The sequence below is a fragment of the Musca autumnalis genome, unplaced genomic scaffold (assembly GCF_047663935.1).
Source record: "Musca autumnalis isolate F117 unplaced genomic scaffold, ASM4766393v1 scaffold_5, whole genome shotgun sequence".
Classification (NCBI taxonomy): domain Eukaryota; kingdom Metazoa; phylum Arthropoda; class Insecta; order Diptera; family Muscidae; genus Musca; species Musca autumnalis.
Genome location: NW_027412088.1, coordinates 42,047,643 through 42,058,940, shown reverse-complemented (window position 1 = coordinate 42,058,940; position 11,298 = coordinate 42,047,643). Strand labels below are relative to the sequence as shown.

The window sequence follows — 11,298 nt, the reverse complement described above, 5'->3', positions numbered from 1 at the left end:
AGTAAAATTCTTAGTAGATCTATGCATGTCCGTCCGTCTGTGGTAATCATTCTGGCATCCACAAAAATTGAGATAAGACACAGAATTTTTAGAAAGATCCGTCTTTTGTTTGCAGGCAGGTCAAGTTCGAAAATGGACTATATCATTACATATTTTGATACAGACCCTATAAAACGGTACCGGCCGATTTCAGGTATAATGCTGTTATTGGCTACATTTTCAGGCTGAACTGGCAATGATTTGGTATTTAAGGTTCCAAAAACATTCTCCACCAAAAGTTGTGGACACAGAGTCCACGTTTTGGATTATTTTTTTAGCTACATCTTTAGACCGATTTAGTTATAGATTGGTATTAAAAACCTATCTACCAAAAAATGCGGACATAGGTTCATGTTTTCGGAATAGCCCCATATACCGGAACCAACCGATTTCGGGTATCTTTTATGTTTTAGCTACATTTTCAGACCGAACTAGCCGTAACTTAGAATTTAGGGTTGTCAAAAAACGCCTCCATTAAAAATTGGGGACATAGGTCAAAGTTTTGGAATAGGCCCCATAAAAAGGTACCGACTGATTTAAATTATTTTTGGGTGTCATTTTGGTTCAAAGTAGTTAAGCACCATCTTCACATTAATCACAGTCACATGCACATTTTTGGGCACCATCGGATTTAGTTTTTTTTTACATTTTCGGGCAAACTTGGATTTAAAGTTCGCAGTAGGTAATAACTTCCCCATCGAACATTTAGTACATATTCCCATGTTGTGCTAGAGCCCCCATATAACGGTATCGCCCGATTTCAGGTAGTTTCAAGTTTTTAGAAGACTGAATTATTAGTATTTGGGGATGACAGTGGTCAAAAAACTTTTCCACCTAAAATAGTGACATTGGTACTTTCGTAACAAGAAGAAAAACTAACTATTCCATATCAGTTCTTCTCAATTCAACCAACATTTATCATATTTTTTATAAAAAACTACTAAAATATCTCTGATTTCGTGGATAGAATAATGCTAAATTAATATTGAAAAATGCTAAGAAAAATGCTAAATGCTAAATGGAAATTTTGCGGCTAAATACAAAAAAATAATGCTAAATTTAGCTGCGAAAATGCTAAAATGGCCACACTGGACAGAACTGATTGGGCACTCCATAATAAAGTTTACTCGCTTTTCCAATTATCCAAACTTATAATATAGTTTGTTATTTGCAGATAACAACGTATGACCTTATATAAAATGTTAATTTAATAAAATTATGGCGCTTAAAATTGCCTGCTTATAAAAGATAAAAAAGATAAAAAAATTTATCTTAAAGTAAAATATGTTTTTCTTTTCCGCTAAAAAATTTACTAAAAACATTGAAACTTCAGGAAGTGTTGAAGGACATTAACGTATATTCTTTTTTTTTTTTTTTGAAGAAAATTGCAGTATGTTTTCAAAGGATTTTTTATGATTTAATTTTTCAAGGAAATTTTTGATGTCCTTTATCCTGGAATGCAATAATTTATAATTATTATATAAAGCCTATACTCTCCTCTCTAATACGACACCAAAGCCAAGTATTTAAAATATTTTTTTGAAAAATGTTGATCTTTTAAAGGTCAAAACGATGAGAAAACGAAAAATTAAAAATTACGTTTTGTCCCATTTTGCCTATAGTTTCAAACGTATATAGCCCGGTTTAAGTGTAACAAAATTTTTTTTAAAATTGTCGGACGGTGTATCAGTTCAGATTTGGATATATCCACCATACATATCTTTCCCCGATTTTGCTATAACTCGGTCAATTTTAATTGAATAGCCTTCAAATTTGATATTCGATATTTTCTTAGGAGGAACACTTCCCTGGGATTTGATCGGATACGCCTAAGAAGCTCCAACCTTTAGAGCCATATTGATAAGTCACTTAATCATCACATATGCAACCACTGTATTTTATGATATAAATAAAATAATATTACTTGATAAGTAAGATAAATGATTGATAGAAAAAACTCTTTTACTTGTTAAATAAAACATATTTAAATACATGCAATAAACGTAAGATGTGTAAGAAAAGAAAACAACAATTTCATCATACTCTGTTGAATGTATGATTAGTTTGAGGAACACACATTGATGGGATCATCTCTCGGTGAAAAAGATGCCGTAATCGAGTACGAATTCGGAACAAAAAATCAGGGGCTTAAGTTTTTCCTTACTTAAATTGGAGATAATTGCTGCTACAAACCTCTACCATACATTGCCAACAGAACGTAACAGAATAAAATGCAACCGTGTTTTTTTAGTTAAATTTTTTTATTTATTTCATTTTTTGAACAATAATTATTTTTCAGTTTTTTGGTTTTTCGTTTTTAATCATTTATTATTCATTATTATAATTTCTTTTTTTGTTTTTGTTTGGTTTTGTATCATAATCATAATAATTCTCTATACAAATACATTCAATAACAACAATTTTTTTTTTATTTTTTTTTTCATTTTCGTTTTCAATTATCAGTTACTTATTTTACAAATACAATATTTATTCATTATTAAAGTAGGGGGGTTTTATGGGCTTTCTTAAGAATTGTTTTTGTTTTGTTCTTAGTATTAGGCTATATTAAATTTAGCTTAAATTATAAATTAAGATTAATCGATTTATTAATAGAATTCAGTGTGTTTGTTTGTCATTTTTGGAAAATTTGGGGAAAAATTTAGTTGTTTTGTTGTTGGAATTTTTAAGGACTTTGACGTGTGTGTGAGAAATATTGAATTATTCAAAATGTAATTGGTAGTTTTTTTCAGTAATTATTGTTTTTGCTTTTTTGAAAATTTGTTTTTTTCTGTAAAATAATAGGTTTGTCCTTTTACGTACTGAACTTTACTGAACATTGTTTCTTCAGTAATGTTTAGCAACATTTCAATTATACAATTGTCAAAACTTTACTGAAGAAAAAATGTTCAGTAAAGTTCAGTACGTAAAAAGACAAACAAAATATGTTTTGTTTATGGGGTTTTCCATTATATGTTTGTTAAGTTTTCTTTTTCATGTAATGTGTAAAATTTTATTTGGAAAACAATAGGTTTGTCCTTTTACGTACTGAACTTTACTGAACATTTGGTGTGTCTTTTTACTTACTAAATGTTGCTGAAACACTTTTTTCAGCAACTTTTCCATTGAACAACTGTCAATTTTAGAAACATTAGTAATAATTATTACAAATTATCGAGTACGCAGACACACTTATTGTTTCTTCAGTAATGTTTAGCAACATTTCAATTATACAATTGTCAAAACTTTACTGAAGAAAAAATGTTCAGTAAAGTTCAGTACGTAAAAAGACAAACCAAATGTGTTAGAATTTATTTATTTCATTGCAAAAAGAAAAGAGTTGGAAAAATATTTTTAGGTATTTTAAAATTAAAACATATTATTGATTTTTGTTTTCTAAAATTTTAAATCAATTTCATTCCTATGTTTCATAACGTTTATTTCCTTAATGCCCTTTTCTTTAAATTGGTTTTAGTAATGGGAACATAGGGGGAACATATTTTAGTTGTTTCTAAAAGTTAACTGCTGGATTGTTTTGTTTAATTTGTTTTTTTTTAATATTAAATAAATTTTTTTTTTTTTGACAATCTATTCCCATATGAATTTGTCAAAAAAAAATTAAAAATGCCAATTCTTGTTGGTTCTAGTACAAAGCAAAATGCGATTAATTACAATGACCAAATTGAAAATTAAATTGTAACAAAATTCCGTTTATAACCGAACTTAGAGTGGGCTTCCAAACATACCTATGGATCCATTACATTGTCTGCCTAATTTTTTAATGAAATGTTTCCATGTAATTTTTCATTGAAAATGTCCCGTAATTCCTGTACGTGCATTCATAAGGGCTCAGCAAAATATGAAAATGTATTGTGAAAGCATACTTTTAGGCTAACTTTAATTTCATTAATTACAATCAAATCAAAAAAGTAAACATTACGTAAGTAAAACAAATTAAGAGTCATTTATTCCATATGGTTTATCTATACCATTTCAATGAAGCAATACATACATACGTTTGGCAAATAGCCGAAAGCTAAAATATCTCATCTATATATCCACCCTAGATTTACAATAAAAGCTGGACGACCGTCTTGAAAGAGCGTATAGCGATTTAATAACATTTTTAAGCCAAAATTGAAAAGGAGAATATCTATGGGCGAACTGTCGTAAAACTTATGACCTCGGTACATAAGAATCATGGCTTTCTTAAATCATTTCTAATAAGATAATAAAGACAAATTCAAATGTGGTTCTGACATTTCTTTATTCCTTTACCACAAATGTCTTAAGCAAGAAAACCAGCGGCTTATGTACATCGGCCTTTAGTCTTCAGAGTGATACATACTGAAACGTCAAAAACATGTTAGCAGAACCAGATTAAAACACAGCGATATTAAAAGGGCCACATGGGTGTCAGGAGAGCAAGTCATAAGAATATCTGAAATTAGACAAAATTCCCAGTATAGGCGGCGGACGGTATTATCCACAAGCGTGATGAGCTTCACTGTTACTCTAGAAATCAACAGAAGCCATGGAACATTGTTACAGGATTAAGTAAATTGTGGGCAACGATTCAATCAGTCTCAAATAAGGGAGTGACAGTCGCAGACCCGAAGAGGTGCGATTGAGGTACTGTTACAAGATACGAGTACTATGGGCAATGTTGCAGATGTGATCCGAAACGCGAAATCATCCACAGCGTTGGGCGCAAACGAAATCTCAATTGTAAACTGGAAAGTTGGCAGGGTAGTCCCGCTATTGAAGCCAAGCAAGGTAGACATTTTTCTCCTATCATCAGTAGCACAACAGCATTAAACTTAATATCCACACGTAACTGTCGAGGACTAAATCTGAACAGGCTGTTAGAATGAACAGTCATAGTGGTTCTTGACCTATCGAAGGCCTTCGATACAGCCAACGATTCAGAAATAACGAATATAACACTAGTAGATTGAAACAGGGAGTGCTGTCAAGCGTGGTGATATCTCCAAAATGTTTAAATTTCACACCCTTCAGACGGCAAAGAGATCGTAATGTAGGCGATTTATTATTCTATCGCCGATAGCATACATACATACACGCGATAGGTTAAACACATATGTATTTACATAGCTGACTTAGTGCAGTTCTCCCATCTGTGAAATATGAAAATATCTGAAGCAAAATCTACTGTCGCACTGTTCACAACCTGGACGGCTGCAATGAGGCTCCCTTGAACATATTGGTCGTTGGCGTCCTGATTTCGACCATTAACTACTTTAAGATATTGGATATAACCTTCAATATCATGTTTAAGTTGTCCGCGTCATCCACAGCTATTTGCGACAAGATAAGAAGTAAGAACTATGTATTCAAATCGCTGGGTGACAATACTGTGTGTTATGAAATAAAAGTGTAAGAATATTAAAACCTGCCAGAATGTAGCCCTGAGGACTGCAACAGGCTGCCTCCTCATGACACGAGTGGATCATCTTCATGAAAAGACGAAGATTTTTACGATGCATAAGCAAACCAAGATGTTCCCCTCCCCGTAAAAAGGAAAGGATTCCCCCACCCATGCACTTCAGGAGTGATTTTCAGGCGAGAAGGCGAGAACTTCCAAATCAACGAGCCTATCAAGCAGGCTGGGATAGCATTCTCACTAATGCAGCTGCGCAGGCAGTACAAAGGTACAGTGTGAATCCCTTACTCGGGTAGTACCTCCCATCCATTGCAGCAGAAGAACGCTACCAAAGCAAACACGTGTGGTTTTAGCCCAATTAAGATCCGAACTATGCAGACGCCTCAATTCGTATTGTGTTTAATTGCCCAGCTGAACCCACTCAGCCAGGCCAGGTTGTAAAATTCTTCAATCTAGACTTAGAGGAACCAAACCCATATAACTGAAAATATATATGTACGAAAGAATCTATCTGCGTTGCAAAACAACAACAAAAATACCATTATAGATTCGAGGTGTAAAAACCGACTCAGGTCACTACCTTGTGGCAGCCAAAGTTTAACATCGGATAGCATCAATCACCAGATACAGCTGCATCATACTCGGAAACACTTCTTATTACTAACAGCGCTATGGCAAGGTACTGTCAACTTCATGAAAACTCAAGCGAACAAGTAAAAAGGTATCAGAGCTATACCGTCAGACAGACAGAGCTATACCCTCAGCCTCTGTATATTGAAACAATTTTTCACCAAAAACGTATGTATTTAGGGGGTTTTAAAATGTTGGGCGTTAGAACCGACAGAAATATTGATTAGGATTAAAGATCAAAAGTTTTGCGGAGGAGATACTAAAAAGTATGGATTTCCAGCCACTACATATGGTGACAACGGGGTTTTTACACCCTTCGGGCTGTTTGCTGAAGAAATATGGATTTGCCCCTGAAAAAACATTTACCATCGTAATTGAGGCAGTGAATGCAAGTTGCTTCAACAAAAATCAAAGTGATTCCATATCAGGTCTCAAAGTGAAATTATCCGAAATTTTGTGTGGGAGGTAGCGGATAGAGTGGACAAATATAGTCCGTATTTGAACCTTATCTATATCTGGTAGATATATTAGGATGTGTAAAGTATGGCCAATTCGGCCACTCCCTTCAAGAGTTACCGTACGATCAATTTTTCCGAACTTTTTGAACTTTTGTGGGAGAGGTACCTGAAGGAGTGGACCGATATGGCTTATCTCCGAACTTCAACTATGTTTGGACAAAATATTACTAAGACCAAATTTTGGATCGAATCTGCAGATCCGTTCAAGAGTTATCTTGGGCTCCATCCACCTCACACGGTGTCATAAAGGTTTTTTTTTTCAACTTTCAGGCTATTTTCTCAGGAAGTATGGACTTGCCCCAGATGAAACTGGTACCGTCGTATAGAGCACAGTGAGTAAAAGTTGCTTAAACAAAAAACAAAGCGATTCGAGAGATGACCCTAAACTGAAATTTTCCCAAATTTTGTGTGGGAGGTACCCGAAGGAGTGGACCAATTGAGTCCATATTGAAACCTTATCTAAGTCTGGTACACAGTTGACGATGTGCAAGGTATGGACCGAATCGGTTACTCCCTTCAGAGTTATCGTGCGCATAAATTTTCCGAACATTTTCGAACTTTCGTGGGGGAGGTACCGCTCCAGCCAGCCAGACAGACAAACGGACGGACATTGCTCAATCGACTCAAAATTGTCTGAAACACATTTCGTCCAAACATACTTGGGGTCTAAAACCATTATTTCGATGAGGCACATTTTGCCCGTATGAAAGAGGAGAATTTTGCCCACAGGAAAATCCGAATGCGAAGTCCGAAAATTCTACCAAATAATTAAAACTAAAATTGATTGCTTTGGTACAAACAACATACAGCAACATTATCAGGGGCCTAATTCTCGCATCCGTTATCGAGCGAGTTTTTGTTCGAAGACAAATTACGAACGATCGAAATTTTTTGATTCCCTTTTATCAAGGCCTATAGACGGTTGGCCATTCATAGTTCTATTAACAACTTTTGACAAGAAACATAATAGATTTTATACTATTGTGATTTGAATTTCTTTGTATATTAAATCACAATAATGTTTTTGACAACAATCATAACAATCAGGTGGGCTTAGTATCCAACTGTATAGACTGTCCCTTTTAATGTGGAAATTATTTAAAAAAGTTATCTATACATACGGTTATCGAATGGTGAAGCTTGTCATGGTCCATGAAAAAATATTCTTTAAAAAAATCCACGTGTTGTTATGGTCCATGAAAAAATATGGTAAACACAAAATATTCCGAACAAACAAGTTGCCGTGCGGCAAGTTGCTCGTAAAATGAAATGAAAATATGAAAATTGTATAAAATAATAGAAAATATGTAAAAATATAAAAATCGCATTCTGGTATTGGAAATATATTTTTAATTTTTAAGAAAGAGTCCCTTTTTGTCTAGTTATACCCTATACCACAATGTGGAAAAGGGTATAATAAGTTTGTTTTCCCAAAAATTCATGTAACGCCGCGAAATATTCGTCGTAGACCCCTCATGTGGTATACCAAACTTCATATCTCGACGAGATAAAGCGATTTAGCGATGTGTGTCCGTCCGTCCGTCCGTCCGTCTGTCCGTCCATTAAAAATTGTAATCAAGCTAGAGGCCGCAATTATGGACCGATTGTCACGAAATTTAGTATGGAGGTCGGGTTTGGACCAGAATAGAACTGATTAGTTTTTGGCGATGATCGTGAAATGTTAAAGGGATGAAATGGACCAAAAACAAAATTTTTGCTCGATTTTGTAGCCGCTCTGTAGGTCGCAATAATAGTCCGATCGGCGCGAAATTTTAAACGTAGTTTTGGTTTGAGATGAAGAAGTAGCGTGCAAGTCAACGGTATGATCGGATAATATTTAGCGGGTTAAATTGATCAAAACTTTTGTGTGAAAATTGGTAAAATTTCTAATGCACATCTTATAACAGCTAGCCCGGAAAGCTAGTGCACAGGGATAGTGGTATAGGGTATCACATGGTCGGCCCCGTCCGACTATAGTCTGTTCTTACTTGTTTTTTTACTCATTTTATTGGAAAAATTCATTAGTATGTGATTTTGAATAGTTTTATTGCAAAATGTTTCATTAAAGTTCGTTTTGTGCCATAAAAATAATCAATTCGACAGCAGTTTTGTGGCGGGCAAAAACTCGCAAGATTCCACTCGAAAGTGTATTCGACAACGGATGCCGTAATCCAAATACTGAAAATATCGATCGAAATAACTCGATCACGTAGGCGAGAATTAGGCCCCTGGAGACAGATACAGACATTGTGTCTTCGTAAGGCGACTTTGGAATAAAAAAATTGGAAATTTTTCGAAATTTTGTATGGAGCTATCCGAAGAAGTAGGCTGGTATTGTCCATTTTCGAACCTGATCTATGTCTTGTAGAAATATTATGACGTGCAAAGTATGGACCAAAGAGATTACTGCCGATATGGCCCATCTTCGAATTTGAACTAAGTTTGTACAAAATATTAGGAGGACCAAATTTTAGACTCAATCCTACATTTAATTGATATGATATATGAAACAAAATTATATATGCGGTATTAAATGATATATAATAAAGATTTTATCTAATCTTAGGTAAAAACTCATCAAAATATGTTACATGGATACGAGGTATTTAAAAAGTCATAACCCTAGTGTATTTACCGACTCTGTCGATCCCTAAACCAATTTCTGTCAAATTCTGATTTCAAGTTCAAATTCAAAACTCGGAAGAAGCGAGAACGGCGATGCCACAGAGCACACGAGGGTCACTAAAAAGCTTTCTGGCCTATCCAACACACAGTGTCTCCAGGCGTCATTTGACATTTTTTTGGAAAGTTTGACAGTTTTTGGCCTTAGTGCACTCAGGACAGTTTGACATACGACCATGTGTTGGGTTGTTTACAGCGGCTAGAAAATATCTTTGCGGTTATCAGCGGCAAGAAAATATCTTTGCAAAAAAAAAATGGAATTCAATAAAATTAACGGTTATATAATGGATAACATAGGTTAGAAATCTATCCGTAGTGTGAGCCACATAAAAAAGCAAGATATGCTTAAAAATAGGCCAAAAGCTAATAGTGCAAGTCCATATTTATATTAGGCAATTTTCCTTGCGGCAATTGTCAGTTTAATGGTAACCCTTTGCTTCTCAGCTAGAGTTGTGTAGTTCATGAACGAACCGGTTCCAAGGAACGATTCCGTGAAAAGAACGAACGGATCCGTATGCTGCACATTCGTTTATGTCGTTCATTTAGATCCCTGATGACAAAGACATTACTGCTTACAAAATTAGCAGCAGAACCATCATAATTAGTTTTACACGAAAAATCTACTTACACAAGCTGCGTTAGCGCAAGCATCACAAATTTGCACACACAAAACAATCCATGATTCAGTTAGCTCATATCGTTCAGTAGCTCATGTCGTTCAGTAGATCATAATGTTCATCTCGTTATGTTAGCTTCTCTGGTTCTTTTTGCTTCTTTCGTTCATATTCAAAATCACCACCACCATTTTTTGCACACAAACAAACTCACACAAGCTGCGTTAACGCAAGCATCACAAACTGACACACACACAAAACAATCAATGTAGAGAAGAGGAACCATTCAAAAGAAAATGATGGACTGAAAAAGTTTTATTGAATGAAAAAGAGCCAACGAACGAAGTGAAAGACCCGGATCTTTTGGGTGAACGGAATGAAAAAGATCGATCCGCTCAAAGAACGAGATTGCCCAACACTACTCTTAGCACCCTCTCTCACCTACAAACTGACAATTACCGCAAGGTAAATTGCCTAATGTAATAATGGACCCATTGTTTAGAAATATTTGTCCAAGTTCAAAAAAAAAACTTTAAAGTCTATCTGTTGTAAATATGTAAATAATTTTATTTTTTCCTAATTTAGAAAAAATATGTAGTGCTACTCAAAATCAACAAGACAATCCAGCAGTAGATTTTAGAAATTGAACTCAAAATACACTCGATATAACAATTTCGTTTGTTGTTTTTTTTTTTCTTCTTTCCTTTTATATATTATTTAAATAAATTATTAATTAAAGTTATAATTTTCAGGCATTTTCATGTTAACTATATTATATATTCAAATAAATTATAATAAATTTAATAAATAATACATGAAATTATCAAATAAAACTGTTTATAAAAAGATTTTGAAATCAAACTTAAGTACATAACCTTTAGCATTGATTTTGGTATCTCTGCTAATAAAATTTGATATTTTATACTAAAGTTTTAGTTTTGTTTTTTTTTTTTCTTTCATTTGGAATTTATCTACAATTACATGAAGTTATAAATATATTTGTTGTTAATCATTTTATATGTTTCTTTTTGTTATATAAAGATATTAGTTTTTTTTTTTTGGTTTCGTTTATTATTTTTTCATTGATTTATTTGTTTGAGTTCATCTTTTGTTTATGTTCACATTATTTCTAGAGTTTTTTTTTTTGTTTGTTTGTTGTTTTGTCTAAATTAGATAATTTTTTTGTTTATTTTCTTGATAAGTATTAAATTTAACTGATTTAATGGTTTTTTTTCTCTCATCATTCTATACAAATGTTCTAATAAAAATGTTATTTTCTTGGTTTTTTAGATGATCCGTTTTTGTAATTATTTTTTGGTTTGCTGACCTTATTAGTGTATATTTTTCGTCTTTTTTGAGGCGTCAATGCGCTATAACAATCATTTTTTGTTGGTTTAAATTTGTTTTTATTTGA

General features: G+C 33.6%; 1 long non-coding RNA gene across 1 annotated transcript; it reads right to left on the bottom strand.

Moving 5' to 3' along the window:
• Positions 1 to 2,338: 2,338 nt before the first annotated feature.
• LOC141405905 (uncharacterized) lies at positions 2,339 to 8,502 on the bottom strand. The gene is made up of 2 exons (XR_012413277.1): positions 3,227 to 8,502; positions 2,339 to 3,094 (listed from the first exon to the last, which is right to left on the bottom strand). It is a non-coding gene; the product is annotated as an uncharacterized lncRNA (long non-coding RNA).
• Positions 8,503 to 11,298: the final 2,796 nt, after the last annotated feature.